Source organism: Pogona vitticeps, chromosome 6, assembly GCF_051106095.1.
Source record: "Pogona vitticeps strain Pit_001003342236 chromosome 6, PviZW2.1, whole genome shotgun sequence".
In the NCBI taxonomy this organism is placed as follows: Eukaryota; Metazoa; Chordata; class Lepidosauria; order Squamata; family Agamidae; genus Pogona; species Pogona vitticeps.
In genome coordinates, this window is record NC_135788.1 from 43,813,095 (window position 1) to 43,837,252 (window position 24,158).

The window sequence follows — 24,158 nt, forward strand, 5'->3', positions numbered from 1 at the left end:
TCATGATTTATTTATTTACTTGCACAGTACAGGTAAAGTGGTTATCTGTGTTTACGGGAAAGGTGAAGTGCTTGGCAAAAAAGTTTCGACCAAACAGAATGAATATTTTAGATTTGTCTCCCATACAATGTAGTCTGTTGTGCTTTAGTTTACTTAATTGATTTACCTTAATTACTGTTTCACTTGATTCTTCTCTTTTCCCTTACCACACTCCTCCACAACCAGCAGTTTTATTTTGAAAAGTCAAAATGACAGCAGGATTCTGATGAATGCTAAATGTGCTATAAGTGTGATTTCTCCTTAGAAAGATCAATATATTCCCATCTCGTTAGTAGAGCACTTATTTCCACCACAACAATCAGTTCCTGGAGATTACAGCATTTTTTCCTGAAGCTTGTCCTGCACCCGTTTTGAATAGTAGAAAACCAACAATTCGGCTTTGAAACTGGGTCCGTTAACCTTCTTATTGAGAATGGTCTTCAGTTTTAATATTGCTCAACACAACTGGCTAGTATCTGGAAGTCAGATTGATCTGATGAATACAAATTAAATACATTATTTATGTCATGCAAGTATTTAAGAATTTATGTTTTCCATAGACCATGGGATTACTTGACAGATAAGGAATAAGCAGATAACCTCAGAAGGAATGTTCTATAAAGAGGCAATACCTACCAACCCCAGTCAGACTTGATAAACCAAATGCTACAGAAGCTTTTTAATTCTTTCTGCTGCTTTCTGGCCACCAAATGTTGTTGCACTTCACATTCCAGCAGCCCTGCCAGCATGGCCAATAGTAAAAAATGAAGAGTGTGAGAGTCAAGAACATCTGGAGGGCTAAAATTATTTTGCAGTATGAGATGCATATTCCATGAGTTTACAATATTTTTCCCCAATTAAGAGTTTTAAAAAATATGTTTGCTTAGTTCTTGATCCCTTTCCATTCTTTTTAAAAACTTTGTTCTCCTGTTGCCGATTGTGCTTCGATCAATGTTATTCCAATTTTCTTATATTTTTCACATAATTTTATTGTACCGTCCCTACATGCTTTGCCTATTTGTTGGGAAAGCCTGAGGGAGGAGGCTTTGATGCAATCAACCAACTAACGAATATGATGTAGTGGCACCAAGTACTGGCAGAGAGGTGTTTCACCTTATTTCCCCTTGTAATTAGAATCCCACAACCACATTCCTATTTGCCTCCCTCTCATCCCAAGGTTTCTGATCTGGGGGGTTGGGCTGACCTCACTTTCTGTTACCCCCTAGCCAAGCCCCCCCCCCCGGCCCCAACGGTGTAGGCTGTAGGGCGAAACGGAGGGCTGGTGTTAAAAAGGCTTCTCCCGGAACCCCCTTCCTGGGTTCAGTCCCTGGCAAGATGTCCTCGCTTCGGGAAAGCGCTGGCAGCACCTTCAGCAGGCCTAGGCGCAAGGGACAGACAGTCTTTGAGTAGCCATTTCTTTCTCCGCCGTCTCCTCCTCCACCCAAAAAGAAGTCTCTCCTCTGCGTGTCTGTGTGTGTGTGCGTGTGCGTGCGCGCGCTATGTGTGGAGCAGAGCCGGCGGGAAGGGAGCTAGGCTTGGGCTGAGGTAAGGCGGCGGCCGCCTGTTGCATTTCCTGTCAGGAGGAAGCGCGCGCTCTTTCTCCCTCTTGCAAACGCGCCTTTCTCCCTCAGCGGCCGCTTGCGCCCGGCGGTGGCTTCGGGCTTCGGTATAAGGCTCAAGGGAAGGGTGCGGGCGTGGAGGAGGGAGAGAACGAGCACGGATTCAGTGTTTACATCGCAGGGATATTCCGTAAGGTTGCATTTGGGCGGGTAGTCTCTTAATATTAAACTGCCTCGCTCTCTCCCCCTCCGATACCTCCTTGCCAAGTTGCTGCTTGCTGATAAGAAGGGGGTGCAAAGAAAAACCGAGAGAGTGTGCGTGTGAGGGAGTCATTTCGGCTCGACTCAAAAGGGCACAAAATCAACTAGTACGGATGAGGAGGAGAGCCCTCTCTTCCGTCTCCGGTGTATCTAAACACACACACACACACGAAACCTGAGGGAAGGGACGTTATCTGCGGAGATACGGATTCTGCCCGGGCTTGAAGATAGAAAGCGGCATCCTTGGATATCAGTTGAAAAAAGGGAGAGGTTGCGGACGTGTGCGCAGTAACCATTCTACCAAGCTTGGTGTTTAAAATGAGCCTGGGACACGCCCTGTGGTGTTTTCTCGGTGATCCACAGGCAGCCCAAGCGGAGCATCTGGGGGGATCCCGGAGCGCTAGAAGCAAAAGCTGGGGCCAGTAGGAGCAACAGGAGTGAGAGTTTCTGGAGCGTTGGGAAACAGGGGGAGGGGAGGGAAAAGAGAGACCCTACGGAGAAGCTGAGGAAGGGAAAAATGAAAGCACGAGCCCTTGGCGTGCTACCCGGAGCTCGTTTGCTGTGCGGGAGGGTGGCGACTTGCGGGCCTCTCTCGAATCCGTCTCTTGGGCGGACAGATTGTAGTAAAGGGAATAGGAATCAGAAGCGTAACCGAGCATGCCTGGCAGACGCTCTCATCTCGGAGGCCAGGAGGCTCCGAATGGCAGGGGCGAAACCCAACCCAACCGGAGAGACCTAGCTTGGCCTGACACGACGGGCAAAAGAGAAGAGAACGCAAACCTTTTCTTCCCCGGCGGGCGGGGCGAATCAAGGGATGCCCATTTAGGAAAGACGTGTTGAATACACAACGTGCAGACGCTCCCCCCCCCCCACTTAGCCGGGCTGGGAGGGTAAGGAAGCTCCCGCCGGAGGCTTCGCGTCCGCCACTTCTGCTTTTGGCACGTCGTCGGAAGAAACTCTCAGTAGGGGTCTACCCTGCCACCGAAGGCACATCTACCACTCCCTGATCGCAGAGGTTGCATGTGGCATAAATGATCCCCCCCTCTCAGGTAGGAAGGGGGCGAGGTCTCAAATGTAGAATGAGAGAGATGGGAGGGGGGAACCTTTCCGTGATCTCTCCGTCGCGGCAACACCTGTAGAGCACAGGCGATCGCCCCCCCCTCTGCAGAGTGACTCTCAATCGTTCACACGTCTGTATCTCTTGCAAGGCACTGCCTTTGCCACGCCCGGGTTGCAGGATGTTGCCGCCGCCGCGCTGCTTCAGCCGCCGCCGCCGCTGCTCCTGATCAGCATTCGGGGGGCGAGGGAAGCGAAGTGCGGCCAGAGCGATCGGGACGTGCCAGCCGGCTGGCGGTGCAACATGAGGCGAAGAGTCAGCGCGCAGCAGCCGCCGAACCGAGCTCTGGTGGGAAGCGCCTCGGGTTGCCTTGGGATTTTGCCACACTGAAGCACTGGGCGGGGAGAAAAACCAAACCGGAGAGAGCCCCTCCTCGCCGCCACCGGGTCAGTTCCTTAACGGCGCGGGACCACCTCGGGGAAAAAGGCTGCCTCCTTCATGCCTCGCTTGCGGCTTCCCCCAGAAAGCGTGCAACAAATGGCAGCCAGAGCTGTTATCCGGGCTGCGGTAGCGGCGGCGGCGGCGGCGGCGACTCCTAGGTGAGACGCAAAGGCTCCGATCTGCAAGCTGCAGCGCTCCATGCATGCATGCATGCCTGCGCCTCGCCTTCCTCGCCTCCTCCTGAGTCACCCCGCTGCAACTGGTAAGGCTCGTCCCCTCGCCGGTCACGCGTGTCTCGGGTGGGCTGATCATCCCTTCGCAGCCCAGAGCCCAACTTCAGATTTACGCTGTGGGGTCTCCTCCATTCCCTTTGGGCTCAGCACAATCCCCTTGTGGAGGGCAAGAGTGGGGGAGTTCAGACGTGTGTTCAAATGTGTGGCGGTCAGGCAGAATCAGAAAATGAAATGAAAACCAAGACAGCGGAATGCCCCCATCCACTGGGGCACCCTGACCTTAGCGTGTGTTATTTCATAGTCGTGTGTAGTAAAGGTGGTGCAGCAGTGTTCTCCAAGTGTCTTTCTGTGCACCCATTTCTGTTTATGTGTTCGGAAACCCCACACCCTTTGAGAAAGTGTATGCCTGTAGGTTGCACTTGCAACGTTTTGAGAAGATTGGGCAATGGCTGTAGGAGATAAAATGTTCTAATTGTGCCCGATTTTGCTTCTCATGGGGTGCATGGGTGATGATGACCAAACTACATAAGGTACAGGAATTGGTGCATGAGAGGTAGTAGAAATCCGGCTGCTGATAATTTATGAAACACAAAACAATAAATTCGTTTGAAATGTGTTGTTGATGTGTTCTATGCAAGGATCTGTTAGGAGAAAACATTGATTCTGAAAAGAACATTGATTCTGAAAAGTTTAGATGGAATCTAAACAGCATTTCCACATCATGGAAGTTATATGCTTTGGTGTATTGGAAACTAGAATTTTCAAAGCAAAAAAACCCTACATGTTTAATTTTTCTTCTGATAGCCATGACTTTTTCATAATGTGCAAGTTAGTGTGTGGTTTGGTGACAAAGAGCAGAATATATAAGCTGTGCTATAAATTGACATTCACATACCCCTTCACAGGATCAGTTTCTCATATTGCTGTAATAGTTTCGTTAAGACAAATCTGACTCAGAGTACCAGAACAATTTGCACTCTTGAGCCAATTCCCTGCTCATTGTTTCTCCAAATAACCCTTAACATCAGTATGAGACAGAATTCCAAATCTTCTCTTAAACTAGTAATACTGCAAAACAAAGGGTAGAATCTTAATCCTTGAATGTGAATGTGAAATTTCCATTAATTTCAAGAGGACATGGCTTGTGCCCAAAATTAAATTTGGACTTAGTTCTCCTAACCTCTGCAGTCAATGAGCAATATCCCGTTTGACTTTCCAGAGGGAAGTGAACTGTCAGCTTCAACTTCAGTCTAAATTCCCATTGCCCTTGTATTTCTAATAACTTATATCCTTTTGGAGACATTTACTATTTTGTGGTGTTTGGGGCCTTTAGTAATCTTTCCATGGCAAAAATGGAAGTTTAGCTTTTTGATGCTAAGAAAGAGGATTGTTAATAAGTCCCATGTGCCAGAAGGCAAGGATGGTGAAAATAAAGATTTGTTTGCATGAAACAAAATAAGCATATAATCATGAGAAGAATTCATGCTGAAGTAGTTCAGTAAGTAGGTAGTCCAATGAAGGCAGATCAGGAATCTTTATCTTGCTTATGGTAATTGGACTACTTTGTATCCCTTAGATGCATACTGAATGCATATTGAACCTAGTTAACTCCCTTAAGTATCAAGCTGCTGAAGCTACTTTTCAAAGCAAGGCGACTTGTTTATGTGATCAGTTATCTGATATCACAGTCCATTAATTCACTTTAGCTGCTGGTTTGTTTACACATTCAAGGGATGAACTGGAGGATGAAGTGAGTTGTGAAATCATACAGTCCAAAGGTGTTGACTTCCTGCTTTTTAAGCCCAAGGAAAGTGATCTATCCTAACAGCAACAACTGGAGCATTACCTTTGGTGGGTAAACATGGTGAAGAGCCATGCAAACACAATGTTCATGTGTGAGTAACCTGAAATGATCAGCAAAGGGATATAGTTGAAATGAGAGCTAGTGAGGTGGTGGATAGATGATTGGACTAGGACTGGCGATTTGGGTTCATTTCACTACTTGACTATTGGAACTCACAGGAGGATGGCAATGATAAATCATTCCTTGAATATCTCCCATACCTCAAAGACCCTATTAGGATGACCATAAGTTGGAAGTGACTGGATGGCATGGAATAAACAAATAGCTGAAATGACATAAAATTGTCCTTGAGTCAAGATTCTCAACAAGCACAGAAGATTTAGTAGAATTTTCACAGCTGTCTTGAAGTGAAATAGAAAGCCAAAAACAATTCTCCATCTGAAGGCAATTTTTCCAGAAATCAAAAAGAGAAATTAAATGTGATTATGTTTCCATTTGGATCTAAACTAGATATTGAATCACTTAATGGGATTTTTCTAGTTTTGAATTCACATCTTCATGCTTTGTCTCATTTATGGATAGCATTCATCAATTTGGGTGGCATTTCTTACATAATCAGAGAAAGGAAAGTATGGTTACACCTTGCCTGTGCATTTCAGAAAAAAACATTTGCTGTATAGGGCTCCATAGTATTTGCTAAAGTAGAGAACGTTTTGCCTCCTCAAGTGAAGCATTTTTATGCTTTTCATAGGGAGAAATGTAAGCATGTGCTTAAATCCATGGCAAGAAATGTGTAACATTGCAGGTGTTGTTGGACTGCAACTCCCATAATTCCAAAACATTAAATAAACGGGTTAGGACTTGTTGCGGTACTGTCCTACTCAGTGAAGTCCTTTGCTTTTGTATACAGAAAGAAACACAATTGAGTTCAATAACAGAGAGGAGCAAAGTGTGGATCGCCGCATGTTTTTGCACTGTGGCTCCCATTTTCCATGGTCAGCATAGCCAGTGGCAAGGGACGGTGTGAATTATACTCCATCATCTGGACACCTGCACTTTGCCCACCTCTGGATTAAAACCAAAATTGGTTTTGGTTTGGCCAGACCATGTTCTTGGTTGGAGCATTACCTTTGGGGAAGGGCCCTCCCCCCCCCTTTTTTTTGGTGCTGTGGGGAAGGAGAGTAATAAGTTCTTAGATACGGTAATATCACTTTAGGAATGCTTGCTGAAATCTTTGTTGGTCTTTTTTCTGGGCTGATAATGTTTTTTCACAGATTTCTCAAGTTTTGGGAGTTCTGTACCATCCATAAAAACAAGGGAGGAAACTGGTAATATGGATTCTCCTGGAAAATTGTAGAATGAATTAAAGGGTAGAATTGTATGCTATGGGTGATCTATAATTAGAAGAGAAAATTCTTTAACTGCTGGAAGCTTGATTGTCACAGCAACCACTTTTTTCATCTCACATAATCTATACATTACCTTGTTTTGTTTGTGATTGGTTTTCAAGAGCCAGACTTGGACTTTTATTTGTCAGTCTGATTTCTCAAACATGAAAGTCTTTCTAAATCACAACTCTGGACCAATTAGCATGATTTTGAACTATTTAGTGGAAGTTTCTAGAATTAATGAACTGTAGTTACACTTGTTTGTTCTTGAAATAAATCCATTGAAACCAATAGAATTTAAATTAATCATGATGAAATGTAAGCTTATTTCATTAGGACTACTCTAAGTACAACATTGATGCTCCTGTGTAGATTCAAATGGCAGTTGTTAGACTAGAGCTGTGTCCCTTCCCAAAATAAGTTCCTTTGCAGTTCATGGAAACCCATTAATTCTGCTAACAAGAGCTTGTCTTACACAGTGGTGCCTCGACTTACAAATGTCCCAACATACGACCACTTTGAGTTATGACCAGCTCTGGTGGCAAAATTTTGCTTCTACTTGCGATCAGAGCTTCGAGTTACAACCAGAAAATGGCAGGGAAAAAGGCAGGGAATTCACATCGCTAACCATTGGTGGTGAAGAGGCTTCTTCTTTGTAGCTCTTTCGCCCCAGCAGTTAGAGAGTGTGTGATCAGAGGAGGCTTTGGACTGCCTGGTAAGGTGTTGCTTTTTACTTTTTAAAAACTGTTCTGGGTGGGTTTTGCAGCGTGGTTTTGGGCTGGGTGGTGGGATTATGTTTCTATACTGTGATGGGTCTTGCAGGATTTGTTTGTTTTTTGGTATTCCCATTTATGATGGGTCTTTCAAGGTTTGTCTGTTTTTTGGGTCCCCCCCCATTTCCGATAGGTCTTGGGGTTTTTTTTGTGTGTGTGTGTTTTCCCCATTTCCTATGGGTCTTGAGAGGGTTGTTTGTTTTTTTCTTTGCTTTTTTTGCATTTCTGATGGGTCTTGCAGGGTTTGTTTGCTTTCTGCTTTGGTTTTTTACATTTCCGAAGAGTCTTGCAGGGTTTGTCTGCTTCCTGCTTTACTTTTTTTTGCATTTCTGAAGGGTCTTGCGGGGTTTATTTGCTTTTTGCTTTGCTTTTTTGCATTTCTGAAGGGTCTTACATGGTTTGTTTGCTTTCTGCTTTGCTTTTTTTGCATTTCCAAAGGGTCTTGCATGGTTTGTTTGCTTTCTGCTTTGATCTTTTTGCATTTCCAAAGGGTCTTGTACTGTTTGTTTGCTTTCCCCCACCCCCCTCAGCCGAAATGGATTAATTGCATTTCCGATAGGTCTTGCACGGTTTGTTTGGTTTTCTTTCATTTTTTCCCCTTCAGCCAGAACAGACTAATCGCATTTCCGATAGGTCTTTTTTTTTGGTGTTTTTTTTCCGGCCGGAACGCATTCCTATGATAAATGGTGCTTCAACTTAACGACCATTTCAAGTTACAACCAGAGTTCCAGAACCAATTAAGTTTGTAGTTGTGGCACCGTTATAGTTGAGAACTATAGTCACTGCAATTCCCATTTTTTCTCTAAGACAGAACTGGAACCAGTCAAAATCATGGTTTTCTTTATTTGTGTTGAAGCAAGTTGGTTTGTAGTAGCTGTTTGCCAGTTCAGATATAATGACAAATCATAGTTAGAGCAAACCCGAAAAAGAAAAAGTTGGATTGGAATATGAGAATCAGAGATACGACACCAGAAGTCAAATTGTGTGTATCTGAAATGAGCTATAAAGTGATACAGATGAGAAGAAATTCAGTCAAGAAGATGCAAACACAGGTGCACTGTTAATGAAGACAAGTTTTCACCAAGTGATTATATGTAGGAATGCAAAGTGTATATTACATGTCCACATTCAGCATATTTATACCATAGCAGGTAGCTGGCAGGCATGACAATGAATATTGCAGCTGGACTTTATAAAGTACTTGTCTGCAAGAGGTGGGGACTCACAGGCATTTTTATTGCTTAGATAAATTACGTTTCAGAGTGTTCTTTATGGATGTCCACCCATTAATGAGGTCAGTGTTAGATTACTGCGAAACTCATGATTGAGTTTTCTGTGTTCATTGCAGTAGAGCATTAACTGAAAAGTTCCAGTTCTAAAAACCACACACTCAGAGTGAGGCCCATAAGATATTAGTTGCCCTTAGTTGCCTTACCATGAACTATCCAACTTGTGCCTTTGCAAGATGGGGAGTGGCAAATACAATATTGCATAATCCATTTTTAAAATTATGATTGTAGTCTTCAGATAATCAAGACTTCTCATTTTTACAAGTCTTCCTGTTTAGTTAAGATGGTAACAAGATATTTCTCCTGGACACTTCCCTAGCACTGACCACCTGTTCATGGAGGAAACCACAGATTCTGGACAACCCCCTTCAGTTCCCAAGCAGGTGATCAGTGCTATCAAAAGCTGACAAGACCATCTGTTCAACAGTGGAAACCCTCGCAGATAGTGGCATATGTACAATCTGTTGTTGTACATGAGGATTTTTGGATTAAGATCATTGTGTTCAAATATACTGTACTATGCATAGAAAGTAAATGGAAGTCATTCTGTGTTGTGTTGGTAATTTGTGAATACATTTCTACAGGCTTTCAGTGACAAAAAAAATCATTATGCTGGAATCTTGTTGCTTTATATGCGGAGCATGAACAAGTACAAATGCCTTTTGCTTTAACAATCTATTTTTGTTCTGGGATTAAAAAAAGAAAGAAATCCAATCCATATGAAACGTCTTCCGAGCTCCTTTCTGTTCCAGCTTGAGCTTCAAGTATCTGTGAACATTAGTCTGTGTGAAAAGTGTTATGTAATTCTTCAAGCCAAATTTCCTGATGGCAGCTTTTGATTTAGAGAATTCTCAAGGCCAAAGCTTGTTATCACTTTTTTCAGCAATGACTAAGGGAAAAACTCTTAATGCTCATTGACTGGTGCCTGCAACAGTTGTTTCTAATTATGGCCTAGTGACTTGTGCAGTTCTGTAGGCTGAACTAGTCCTCAAATGTCTGTATTTGGTTGAAGTGGAAGAACTCTGCATTGAGATGGTAGGGCAGATCCGCACACTTTTGGCTTCTGGTTCTTCAAAGAATAACAACTATTATAATTTCTTTTTTACAGTGCTATGAATGGAAAATAGATCTGAATGTGAGGGTTTAATTCCACAGAATCACATTTTATTACTGACTCTGCACAGAACTAGATCTGTGGTGTAAGCATTTATAATATTACTTACCTGAAGAACTCAGGTTCAGAAATACCTCTGGATGTCAGTCACTTGTCATTTATATCTGGCTTTTTCTTTTTGAATACACAAAAAACACCTGGGAAAAAATTGTTCCAACAAATTGGCAACATTTTGCCACTGAGGGACTTTTTTTGTCCTGATCAATGTAACGGATTGAGACAAAAAAGGGTCCTATATTGCTTTCCAGTAAACTATGCAGAAAAACAGAGTGGTTTGTCAGTGTGTTGGCTGCATTCAGGAGAGATATGGACTTCCCACTGGGGTCAGAAAGTACAAGGTGAATATATTAAACACTAACCCTAACACTGTTGCTAACCCTCAATATGCTTGGATTGTCACAGGGTCAAAAAGATGCCACAGCACAATCGGTGCAAGTTGTTGTTGTTGTAGGCATCCTTCAGTCTCGAGAGACTATGGTAATGTGCTGTGAATAGAGGTCTTGGAACAGCGTCTAGTGTGGCTGAGAAGGCCAATTCGGGAGTGACAATCCCTTCCACACTGAAGACAAATCCAATCTATCCCCTGTCCAGCTCCCTGATTTTGCTGGTGTTGGGACTGCCTCTTTTGTAGTTGTAGTAGTAGCTGAGGTTTAACAAACATTTCTCCCACAGTACAAAGTGATCATGACTCTCTAGACTGTTGAATTGTAAGAAAGGCACAAGTGGTCAAAATGAAATGACTTGATCTTCTTTGTAGAGATTATTTGAAGGAGAAAAGGATGAGATTTTAAGGGATGGTAGAGCATATGCTCGGTTAGGTAAAGAGAAGGAGGAGAATGATGATGTTCACCTACTGTGCCTGAGAAGTAATCCCCAGGGCTAACTATAGGCACTAACATTCCTTTTAGAGTGCATGTATGAATTTTGCTTTGTTTTAATTCTCTTACCTTGTTTTAGGCTTCAGGTACACATCTTTCAGCTAAAAAGCAATATCTATTAGAAGTTTTCCGGAAGCATCAAATTTAGAGCAGTAGCTTTCATCTGAAGAGAATATAGAGGAGGGGAGCGAATCTGTACCACATTAGCAAAGATTTCTTCAGCTTGCCTTCAGAGTCAAGAGATATGTTTTCCCCAGGTTGGGCCATATTAGAAACTGACCGTTTATGTTTTGTTGTATTTTGCTCTGTGGTGCCTTGTTTAGGAGAGCCCAGTGTATACATCTTTTTTTTTTCCCCTGAAGAGAGAAATCAGAATTAACAGAGGAATGAAAAATGTCTCTTCTTGTATTCTGTGCATTTGGCCAAGAAAGAATGGCCGGAGAGTGGAGAATTCGCATTTGAGCCAGTACTTGGCTTTTGCTCTTATGTTTAATGCCTGGGCTTGGCTCTGGCACTTGCAGAGCAGTACCCCTGTGCCCCCAGCTGTCAGTTCTCTTGCACTGATGGTTTAAAGGGCAAGGCGCTTGGCCAGAGAGTGTACTTCTAGACATTCTTGAGCCACAATGCATTTCTTTTTAGATATTAGGTGCTGACTTAAATGTTGCCATATTTCTTGCCAGTATGATGCTGCTATTAACAGATGGCCTAATCTTCGGTCATGCTGTGGCAGAATGACGGAGTGTTCTGCTATTGTGAATCCAGTCATGTTGCTATTTTCTGGGGGGGGGCACAGCCCATTGTTTTAAACAACAAGGAAATTGAGCATAGGCTGAATGTAATCGTTCGTCACAACTGGAATAGCCCTGTTGGAATTAAGGATTGATTTAACAAGTTCCATTCATTCAACGGATTGGCCCTACTTGGGAACTGTTAAATTTATCTCAAGGTGTTTTTTGGTTACTGGCATGATGGACAGAGTTTTAAAGCAATAATAAGGTCCGAAGCCCTGCACGCTAAGGTACAAAAACTTGGTGACATGTGAACACCATGTGGTATAAATATTGTTTATCTCTGCTGTAGCCTCATGATTCATTCAAATGCTCTCTTTAATGAGAATTAAGAAAAGTTCCCAAGCTCTTGCATGAGGCAGCTATCTCTATATGCAGGTGCAGTTTTTTATATATTCAGGAAGTATGCCTTTACTGAATACAAACAACTGCAAGGAAATATAGCTAAAATGTGCTAAGCCCTATGGTTCAACACTGCACCTTTGGCTCTGTGGAAGAGATGACCTGGAAACCAAAACACTTTAAAGCTATCTACTGTAAGTAACTTTTGATCATTCAAAATGCCCTCATGAAGGAGTGATGGGAACGCAACTTTTTCAGAACTGAAGTTTTATTAAGAAAGTATAGCAAGATGACAGTTGAATAGTGAACTGTGGAGGCTGTAACAGCAATAGGAAGGAAGGAGAGGGAGGCGAGGCGTATAATAGCTTTGAGGGGATAGCTTTGGCTTCTGGAAAAGGATAGATGTGTTGTAGTGGGAATTGAAAAGCTAACAATAGAACAAGGTATGGAAGACATACCTTTCCTTCTTCATGCTTAGTCCAAACAGATAGAATAAGGATTTTTTTTACATTGTGATAAAATCCATAAAGAATACACCAGAAGAACATTCTTTTCTTGATAGTGGAAAGGCTTTTCTGGGCAGAGTCCACTGGAAGTGGGAATGCCTAAAAAGGAACGTTTAATGCAACTGAGGATAGCACAGATCCTAAGAGTTATACATTGCCGGGATAACTCAAGCCAGCATAAATCTTGGTGGCGAATTGTCTCAGTGACAAGTCAACCTAGGCATTTGCTTTGCTATTCTTGACTCAGTACTAGAGATTGGGGTACTTGTATATGAATATGAATACCCCTGCACAGCTGGACTTAATGAGGGTCTGGCCCCTGGGGCTGGACCGTCCACTTGTGGCTGGCAGCGGTGGCCTTGGTCAGCCTTCCAGTCACTCCCAGAGTGCCGCTCTCTTTCTCCTCATCTAGCCACTTGACAGCTGTACAGAGAGACTCCCCCTGCCTGGAGTTAGCTAGATGAGCAGAAAGACAGCGGCACTCCGTGAAGGAATCCGGACCCCTCATTAAGTCCAACTGTGTGGAAGTATTCATATACAAATGCCCCATCTCTATTCAGTACACAACAACTGCCTATGTTGATTTCTTAACTTGTGACAATTTACAGTTCTGATTTATGCTACTTGTGTTGTGTGAGTGAAAAATGTAATAGGATTTTGGCCAGCAGTCCAGAGTTAATCAGGTTAAGAATATCCCAGTCAGGATCCTTTTCTTGGATCACCTGGACTTCAGGCTTCAAAGGTGCAGGTGGTAGCATCCAGCCATGAATTCCAAAAACACACCTAAGACAAAATATTTGACAACAAGGGTGCTTCTGAAATCATACTGCTTGTGTGACTTGCTAGAGCAGTGATTCCCATCCTGGGCTATGTGTACCCTCCAGGTTTATGAACCAAGACATTTAGGGGTACATGAAAAAAAAAGAATAATGGCAGGAAAAGGCACTTACATCAACACTGCGAGACAAAATACAAGTAAAATGTCATGGAATTAATTGAACATTATGATGAGGGGTGGAGCAGGTTTTCTTCATTATTTAACTTTGGGATAAGCCCATTTCCTCACTTTGTTGTTTTGGTTAATGGTGGGGAGTCCTCTCAAAATGTGTTGCAAACATGCCACTACAGCGTGCATGCTTGGTGGCATGCCCCTCACACATTCAACTTTCACTCTCTGTTTTGTAAACATCTGAGTGCTGTCAAGCTGGTAGCTGAGTGCAGTATTGTAAGCAGACACCTTGGTCATTCCTGTGAGTGGTATTCTACTGGGTCTTCTGTGATGTATTTACTTGAATTTATTGTATCTTTTGAGTTTTGAATGTAAATATGTATCCTCTGTTCATCTTATTAGTAATTTGCTTTTTAGTCCCTATATTGGGCTGTATATTTTCAATTACGGCATATATTAATTACAAACATTTTGTTAATATGAAGGGTATAGTTTATGGGAATGGGCTGCCAAGGGGTTTGCAAGTGAAAAAAATTGGGAACCACTGGTGGTAGAATATCTCTGGGAATTTAAGTTTGGTTTTTCTTAGGCTCTGAGGCCAGTTATAGCTCTTGATTAAAAGGGTCATCAAGGATTAAGATGGTCCTAGAATGGAAATTTCAGAAACCCAAAAGAGAGAACATTATTACTTTCTTCCTGCTTGATAATGGAATCAGAGGAGGTTTAGGCGTTAGGTAGAGTTTAAAGTATTTTTTCGAAGGACATGTGGGATTTCTTGTAGCTAATTTCTTGTAGTAATAAACTTATTACTAAGTAATAAGTAATAAACTAAGTAATAAACTACAAGAAATTCATTAGATAATGAACAAAGAAATGTTGTACATCTGTCATTTCCAGAGATATCCTACACTAGTATATTAAAAAAGGCTTCCCAAACCATTCCCTTCAGATATGTTGGACTATAATTTCCATCCAAAGCTGTTTTGACATTGGGTTAATTAGCATTGTAGTGCAGCATATTTGGAAGGGACCAGGTTGGGGAAAATTAGCATGGAAGGTGTGTAGATCTTCCTATGTATTTCAGAAGCTTTTGTTAGGAAACTTTTAACTGTATGTGTCATAATTTGCTAGATTCTTTGCTGACTGTGTCCTAATTTGCCAAGTTCTTAAGAGCTCACCTTCCCAGACAAAATATAGCCTTTGGAGTCAAGATAAAGCTCTCTGGTAGAGCTCTTTAGCAACAGAACTGATGGCAACCTACTAACTATGCATGGTGGCTGGTTTGAGAACCCTTTGTTTTTGGTAGTTCCAGGTATGCATCAAAGCCCACGTAGTTCATGGAAGCTGTTAGGGCTTATGGCCACTTTGATGTATCACATATTGTACAGGAAGCGTATGTACATAAAAATGTAAAGCGTGTTCCCAGCTCATACAACTACTTGAAGCAGAAGAACTAAATGCTCTCTTATCTAATACATGTACAGTATTCAATTTATGTAGAATAGATGTGTGGTGAAGAGTGGGGGGAGGGAATCAGTGTGATTCAAACATGTACTTCACGCTTGGGCAAAAGTGACACCATTTTGTTACAAATGAGATATCTCTTTGAATCTTTTTTTTGAAAGTTGGACGCTTTCTAAAATTTAAAATTGGTCTTGCTACCAAAATAAGTGTTCCGTCCCTTGAGCGCTGCCTGGAGACTGTCCTACAATGGATGCAGTTGAATGGACTGAGGTTGAACCCGGACAAGATGGAGGTCTTGTGGGTGGGCGCTCCTGATGTCAGTGGTTTGGGGAACTCCCTCTCTTTTGGAGGGGTGACTCAGCACAAAGAATGTGGTTCACAATCTGGGTCCATCTTTACCCGGTGTTTTCCATGGAGACCCAGGTAGCATGGTTTGGTCCGCCCACTTACACCTTTGGCGGATTGCCCAGCTGTGTCCCTATCTAGACACAGGGGCGCTCACCATGCTGGTCCATGCGCTCGTAGTCTCAAGAATAGACTACTGTAATGCTCTCTACATGGGGTTTCCTTTGAGAGTGATGCAGAAGCTTCAGATGGTCCAGAATATGGTGGCCAGGCTATTAACTGGGGTGAAAAGATGGCACCATATTTTCCCCACCCTGGCCACCTTGCACTGACTACCTATTTGCTTCCACGTTTATTTGAAGGTGCTGACTATTACATACAAAGTCCTAAACAGTTTAGGCCTTCGATACCTGGCAGAGCACCTTCCACCTAGTTCTGCCTGTATCACCTGTCCCAGTAAGGCTGGCGTCTGGGGCCTAACGCTGAGTGAGGTCCAAAGGGAAAAAAACTAAAAATCGGGCCTTCTCGGCAGTCGTCCCTCGTCTCTGGAACAATTTACCTGTAGAGAACCACCTGTCCACCTCGCCGAGGGCCTTTAAGATCAATCTGAAGACATGGCTATACAGGCAGGCCTTCCCTACAGCCATCACCTTGCCTATTTTTCCTTTTCTTTTTTCATCTTGGATTCTGGTTAATTTGGGTCTTATTCTTAGTGCATTTATACTTCCATAGTTTATTTTCTATATTTTGTGTAAACTGCCCAGAGTGGACACATTCTAGATGGGCGGTATATAAGTTTAAATAAATAAATAAATAAATAAATAAATAAATAAATAAATAAATAAATAAATAAATAAATAAATAAGGCTCACTGTTGGGATTTTCATTTTTCAAACTATTTGATGCAGTGTATTCTTTTGACAGATTTGAGATGATAATTTTTAAATTTATAGATTTTCAGTGTTCAGTATTTTAAACCCATAGTTCTAGATACGACTGGAAAGCCAATATTTGTACCTTCATGACAGATCAGCTGTGGAGCAGTGGAGGGGGGAGCTGAGTGCACAGTTAAGCAGGGGTTCGAACTATTGGGTCTTAGACTTCTGTCTAATTGTGTAAATTAACCACACAGATCATTAGGGATGATTGAGTCATTGATCTGTTTAACTACACATAGATTGTTATAGGATTACTGAGAATGTCTGTAAAACAGTTGCCTTGGTTTGAACATCAGATTTGAAAGTCTTACTTGGAGGAGACAAAGAAAGAATGTAGTGATACTGTGATTATAGGGCAAAGGAGTTGACCTTGATTTCCTCCTGGGTAATTGAACTATCCTGTATGTTAGCATGCATTTTAAAATTTTTGTCTGGGTCCTTGTCTGTTTGTGAGGCAGCACTCCACATTGAAATGGAATGCTACAGCATTTGAAGTTTTTGACATTATTTCCCTTAACTGTGAATTTCTGATTTTAGAGCAATAGCTCTTCAATAGATCAGATACTCAGTGCTGGTGCTGGAGAAAGGTCTTCTCTTCAGTCTGCTGCAAATTGGAGATAAGCCATTTCCCTCCTTCAGTGAGTTGCAGATGGGGATTATATGCAAGTGTGTGAATGATTGTGTGAGAGAGACATTGGTGTGTTCCTTTGTGCCTGTGATGTGTGAGGGTTCAGTTTGTAGGTCTATTGAGAGTTACCTCAATACAGACTTTCGGTACACTTGTGGGGAAAATTTATGCTGTTATGCTGTTACAATGTATATGTCTGTGGCAGTAGCAAATGTATATATCTATGGCAATGGCAGGCCTCATGCTAAAACTGCAAGTCACTAGTTTCCAGTAAGGATGATCATTAACCTGCTGTCTATTGTCTCTGGGTAATGTAGTTAAAGAGTCTACCTCAGGAATGTTTACATTGGCTGTGTATTTGAAGTTAGCTGTGTCTGTTTACTATTAACTGTCTGTTTACCAGCCTGTCTGTTTACCAACCACTCTGTTTACTGATGCCTGTGTATTCAAGGAAATTAGCTGTCTCTGTTTATCAGCACTCTGGTTACTCTGTTGTGTATTCAAGGAAATTAGTTACCTCTGTATTGATTAACTAGTGCAAAGGTAGTAGAGTACAATAAAAAAGGGGGCGCGGCAAAGGAGAGAGAGATTCCTTCTGAACAGCCTGACGGCATGCTGTTGTTCCCGTCCTGAAACCACACTCGAGTGTCCCGTCTTTTCTTTTCCCCCTTGCTGGTCAAGGAGAAAGATCCCTGCCCTGAGGCTTCATCTGCAAGACCCCTACTTCCTCTCATCTTGCAGATCCCGACAAAATGGTGCCCTCTCTGAGGTAATTCACCTCTCTGAGGTCCATTCTTGAAGACCACCTACTCATCACGCCCGGTACGGAAGGGCTACAGCGCGCGCATGCATCCTCTGGATCCCGATGAGTAGGACTGAGGTCAACTTTCGGCAATTCGCACTCATCTCGCCTGGCACAGGCCCCAAGACGCGTCAATCATCCGCAAGGATCCCTCGGGTGAGTGGAATTTGTCAAGTAAGACACCTACTGTACACTTCTAAGAAATATGGGGACTTCGTTATCAAGTCTTCAGGAACAATTTGTAGTGTGTACTTGCCTCCAAGACACACGTAACATATTTTTCGATCCAGAATTCGAGGCTAATCTAATCAAACAACTCCCTCAAATTCTGCCTCCACTCCCTTCAGCTTCTTTGGCTTGCCTGGAGCAGCATGAGAACACCTCCTGGAAAACTCAGTTGCCTCCAAGTTCTGCCGTACCTCAGGCAACTGAGATTGATAACCATCCTTCAATGGATAGAACAGAAATTTGTCCAGAAACTAGCTGTGCAATTTCTGCTATCATGCAAGAATCTGCCATAGCAGTTCCTGTTGGATCTGAACTGCCCCCATCTCAAGGCATTCGCAAGCTGCAACTCAGTCTTAAAGACAAAGGGACAGCGGCTCTCCCTGAATGCTCTTCTGTCCAACGGCCTGTCTCTAACGACTGCAAGGCCTTGATAAAAGATTTTTTTCCAACAGCAGAAGGACTCACTTGCCTTCAAGAATGGCAGGATTTAGCATTTAAGCGAGCAAAAATTAATGCTGGTGCATCACCTGATGGTCCTCTAATGTTTATGGGAGGAGTTGCATTTGCTACTGCTGTTCAGCAAAGCTCCACGACAACAGCTCTAACTCAAGCAGCAGAAGTATCTATAAACGCATTCCAATCAGCAAATCAAACTGCATGCCTGACTCCCTTCCTTGCTGGTCTAAAAGAAGCAGCAGCTACCTCAGTGACTCCGCCAGTTCAGCCAAAGTTGCATTATGTCCCAGCGAATTGGGATCCAGGCCCAGATTTCTGTGATCATGGACTGGGGTACAAAAGCAGCTTTACAAGCATTAGATGCATCATATAAGGAAGGGGAGGAAGAAGAGAATCTAAGGGGGGTAACTGTTACACCCCAACATGAAGCTTGTTTTGAACTGTGTTTTCCATGTGCTAATCCTGTTTGAATGAAAAGTCCTACTCAGCCGGACATGGCAGTTATACAGATCATCAAAGAATGCCTCCCACCTGGCCAGTAGAGAGACTAATGCTGCATATTGGGGTGGGAGGAGGCGAACCAGAAAGTTTTCCCCCATCACCTTCCAATCTGGAGAAAGCATTGTTTACACTCAAGCCACTTGTAAGGATCCAAATGATGTCCTGCACACTCTAGGTTCCATGTTCTTAGAACTACAAATCCTATCATACTTTGCATTGCTGTGAGCATATGGGACTTCATACAAGCCTGCATTCCTGTCTCTGCCTTCCAGGAGTAACAGTGTCACATCCCTGAGAAAATGTTTGTTCCAAATGCTGTAATTTGTCAAAAATGTTTGTTTTTCTTTCTGCAGGATAAAGGTGCATGGCATGTGTTTCCTCTGTTAGCCAGATTTTAAAGGATAATGGATATTGAATTTTAGAGAAGCAATTCTTAGTTTTATACTCAGAATTAACTGCAGTTTTAGCCTTTGAGTTTTTCCTAATATGAATTTAATTTTGTTGTAGACACGATATGTTTATAAGTTTTTTCTTATTACATTTGATTGTGGGTTCCTTCATGAACTCATCCCTCGAAATAAGTTGCTGTTCTTTTGCCAAGCTCTATATGTATCTCTCCAGTCAAGTGTCATACAAGAAATTCATAGTGTGTGTGTCTTCAGTGGGGAAGTTGTCTGTGTCACATATTTCTATGCAAAAAATCTGTATACCTTAAGATGTTTTGCTTTTGCCTTTTAGCAATATGTTGTGCTTATATATTTGAATAATATGTTATCAATATGTTTTCTTTTCCTGAAAATTGTTATTACTCTTGTTATGCAAACATTATTGTAATTGTAATTTTAGCTATCCAATATTGTGTTTTCTTTAATCTACACTGTAATGCTGATGTCATCAGACTGTAAATCTAATTCTCTTGCCAAGATTCCAGGTTTCATCTGAACAATGTTTTAAAGTTGTAAAGAATGAGTTTTGCCTCTCAGTGCTACAAGGAAGCAGGTTTGGCTATTTGAATGCTTCCCTTATTTCCAGTGGTCTGGAACATTCCACATCTTGATACTATTCCGCCCTCTGCTGAAGATGAGCCTGACTTCATGCCATCATATCTGGATTCAGAAGATTCAAGTGGACAACAGCCATTGTTTTCAACAAAATAAATAAAAAACGGTTGGGATGTGGGGAAAATTTATGCTGTTATGCTGTTACAATGTATATGTCTGTGGCAGTAGCAAATGTATATATCTATGGCAATGGCAGGCCTCATGCTAAAACTGCAAGTCACTAGTTTCCAGTAAGGATGATCATTAACCTGCTGTCTATTGTCTCTGGGTAATGTAGTTAAAGAGTCTACCTCAGGAATGTTTACATTGGCTGTGTATTTGAAGTTAGCTGTGTCTGTTTACTATTAACTGTCTGTTTACCAGCCTGTCTGTTTACCAACCACTCTGTTTACTGATGCCTGTGTATTCAAGGAAATTAGCTGTCTCTGTTTATCAGCACTCTGGTTACTCTGTTGTGTATTCAAGGAAATTAGTTACCTCTGTATTGATTAACTAGTGCAAAGGTAGTAGAGTACAATAAAAAAGGGGGCGCGGCAAAGGAGAGAGAGATTCCTTCTGAACAGCCTGACGGCATGCTGTTGTTCCCGTCCTGAAACCACACTCGAGTGTCCCGTCTTTTCTTTTCCCCCTTGCTGGTCAAGGAGAAAGATCCCTGCCCTGAGGCTTCATCTGCAAGACCCCTACTTCCTCTCATCTTGCAGATCCCGACATACACTAGTTCCTGAAGTTCTCACTCCTTTCCCTAGAGCCCTGCGTATCTCTTTCCGTTTCCTCATTATATTCTCATCAGCTATGCCTTAGTTACTAATTGGTCTCTTGGTGCAACCATAGCCATCCGAAGAGTTCAACAAATGAGTAAGGTGTCATATTTTCTGGATCTTTCACCTCCTTTTCTCCCTCTTTTTGAAAAGATATTTTAGATGACACTACTACATTCTTTACTGCAGCAAGGTTTTATTGAAGACAACTGCAACTGGTGAAACTTGGCGTTTGACAATTCTCTCTTAGATTTTGGTTCCACCATTTGAAACCTTCTGTTCTCTCCTTCCAACTGAAACTGTCCATTATCAACACCGAATAAAGTTGGAGAGGGTATACAGTCGTGCCCCGCTGGACGATTACCCTGCTCTACGACGAATCCGCATTACGTTGACATTTTTGCAGTCGCTTTTGCGATCGCAAAACAATGTTTTAAATGGGAGAATTTCGCTTCAGGTTGATTGGTCCCCTGTTTCGGGAACCAATTTTTTGTTTTACGACGATCAGCAAACAGCTGATCGTTGGGTTTCAAAATGGCCGCCGGCTTTCAAAATGCCCCCCGCTGTTTTGTAGGATGGATTCCTCGCTATACAGGCACCAAAAATGGCCGCCGTATGGAGGATTTTCGCTGAACGAGCTGGTATTCAGCCCATTGGAATGCATTAACCGGGTTTTAATGCGTTTCAATGGGTTTTTTCATTCCGTTTGACGATGTTTTCGGTCTACAGCGATTTCGCTGGAATGAATTAACATCGTCAAGTGAGGCACCACTGTATATAGGCTTTGACACTTCTGCTCCTGACCCTTCTGGTTCTGAGGATAATAGACCCATACCTTCTTGTCTTGGGATTTGTGTGGTTTGGGCATGAAGCCTGTCAGTCTAGGGCTGGTCCCACTGCAACTGGGCCATTCCTGGTTCCCTCATGGACTGTTTCAGTTGGAAGGAGAGAACAAAAAGTCCCCTCTCTCTCTTCCCATCGTTGTTCTCACACGTCAGTTTATCCAAGTATGGCAGCTTGTGGGAAGGTTTACTGTGCCTTTCTTGTTCAGCTACTTCTTTGGGTTCCCTCAGCTGTACTCATTCCCCTGCTCAGGGATCTTCTTTGACAATATAGACCCATTTTCATGTCTAGTCTCTCCTCCTCCTCCTCCTCCTCCTGCCCCTCTGTCTCCCCTTTCTTTATACTTTCCTTGTTTCTACCCCTTTTAACAGTTACTTTATTCTCGGGCTTTTATTTTTCTCCTGAGTAAGGTTTAATGTTCCCTGTATCTCTTCTGCCTGGGGAATATTTTCCACTCTTTTAGGTTTTCCACATGGGTGAGGGGACGGTACAATGAGAGAGAGAGGGCTTCCTCCTTTCTCACAGTAAGTCTCTGGAAGTATCTTTCCTCAGTATATGTTCTTGTGAAAACCCATCATGTCAGTTAGATAAAGCAGCATGAAGATTTGATTTTTGAAGGTGCAGTGAAACATTTAAATGAGAATAATGGCATGTTATTTAATATAAAAAAAGAGTACAAAGAGGGAAAAGTTGGATGAGGAAAGGGGGGGAAAGATAAAGCATGCACATATTTGCAACAGCAAAGTAAGCATTTTTATGTCTCTCCAGTGAAAAGACATTAAAGCTTAGTTTTGTCCCTCCCATTGAAAATGAGGAGACTGCTTAAAGTTGATGAGATCATGCCTATCATATTTTAAACCAGAAATTAAATACCAAATGTTATGGAGATGAATAAATACTTGCAAGTCAGGTATAAAGTAAATAAGAGGAAATGGGCATTGTTATGCAATAAAATCAAAACAAACATAACCACAAATGTAGACCTAGGCAAGGAAGTAGAGAATGGGTGCATTGCATTATGCTGCTTGAATATATAGGGTTAAGTGCTTCATTCCTATCAGGCCCACATCTCCAGATCTTTTGATAATCCTGACCAATAGGAAAATTTCTTTTGCATCCCAAATATGACAAATAGTTCCTTTGTTAAAGCTGCTATATAAACCAGCCTGGATATGATCCTAAGCCTTACTTTCCTTCCTTCCTTCCACTAAAGTGTGTGGAGTCCACATTCACTGAGGAAAGCATGCCATCCTGCCCCTATTATTGCCTATTTAATCATTAAAATACAGCTGCTCTAAGGGGAGAGGTTAGTCTACTTCGGTAATCAAAACTTATCAAATTTGTGGTACAGGCTCTATTTAGAAGTGACCAGGGCACAGCAACATCTTTTTCTTCAGTCGTATTTCCTTTATGAAGAGTGCAGAGATGGCCAGCTGTTCTCATTATGTACAGGCTCCACATACTTTAAAAAATGACTTGGGGCTTCTCTTTCTCTCTCCTTGTCACACAAATAGCAAGAAACAAAGCCAGTCTATTTTGTAATCAGATATTTAGTCTCTCTATGGGGAAAGAGACTCATAATTTATTTCTGTGACTTCAGATGCACGGTAAGCTCACTTGCTATTTGCACCACAAGAGCCCACCTAGCAGTTCGTTTCTGGAGGTGATCCCTTATGAATGTTAGACTTGTGTGTTTCTCACCAGATCTGTGTTTTCGTTCCAAGAGTAAATGAAAACAATTTCTAGAGTGCCATTGTGATGTCTGTTTTTAACTTCTTCATTCCAGGGCAAAGATGGGCAAAGTTTGGCCCTCTAGATGTTGTTCAACTGCAGCTGATAGCTGATAGCATTCCTCACCATCGCTGTGCTGGCTAGGAGTGATGAGAATTGCAATCTAGCAATATCTGGAACAACGCACTTTGCCTATCTCTATACCACAGCATAGTCCTATGACTTATTTCTTTGCAGATATTCCACCCTCCATATTCACTGAGTATGTGGAAATAGGAGCGGTAGGCTGCTCCCTAGCTTTATTTCAGACCTCTTTGCATTTCGTGTGGGTCTTAATGATCTATGAACAATTTATAATTTTGAGTGACTTTGTAGGTTTGTTACTACTACTTAATAACATAATTGCTAGCGTTTGGGTTAGGGCAAGGGAAGGTTGACTCTAACTTTATCTTCACCTTGAACTATCTTTCACATGGCATGGAAAGAATAATTGATTGAATGGGACTGCAGCTCCCAGAATTCTTCGTGCAGCAGGGCCAGTTCCGGCCAGTGTCAAGTAGAACAGTGTCAGCCAAACAGAAATATCCCAGGAGAGTCCCAGATAGAATTCCATACAGTTGTGGGATGAGTTGTCTGCTGTTCTTTTTCATATATTAACTGCACACATAAGACTTGTATCCATTGCTTGGATAAGCATTGTAAAACTACTGTAGGAGCCCAGTATCCATGGGATCCGTATATACAATTTCATTATGGTCTGCAGAGCTCCTCTTATCTGTGAAGAGTCTCCCTAAGAGTTTAAAATAAGATTTTCCAGGGTATTTAACATCTCAAAAAGACTTTTCAGAGGTAAATGAGGTACTTCTCTTTCCACAGTTGTCCCCTACATGTAAAAGGCAATGACAATGGTCAGCAAGGAGGA

The 24,158-nt window shown here is 42.3% G+C and overlaps 1 protein-coding gene across 2 annotated transcripts in view; it reads left to right on the forward strand.

Annotated features, from left to right (window-relative positions):
- The first annotated feature begins 1,526 nt into the window (after positions 1–1,526).
- The window catches only part of LRRC3B (leucine rich repeat containing 3B), a 71,830-nt gene continuing 49,198 nt past the window's right edge, over positions 1,527–24,158 (forward strand). Inside the window, exon 1 of one of the 2 annotated variants that reach the window (XM_020807780.3) lies at positions 1,527–1,584. The gene's annotated coding sequence lies outside the window, so the exon portion shown is untranslated. Of the gene's footprint in view, positions 1,585–1,783; positions 3,620–24,158 lie in introns of those variants that run through there. The other variant, XM_020807773.3, reaches the window with a different exon arrangement.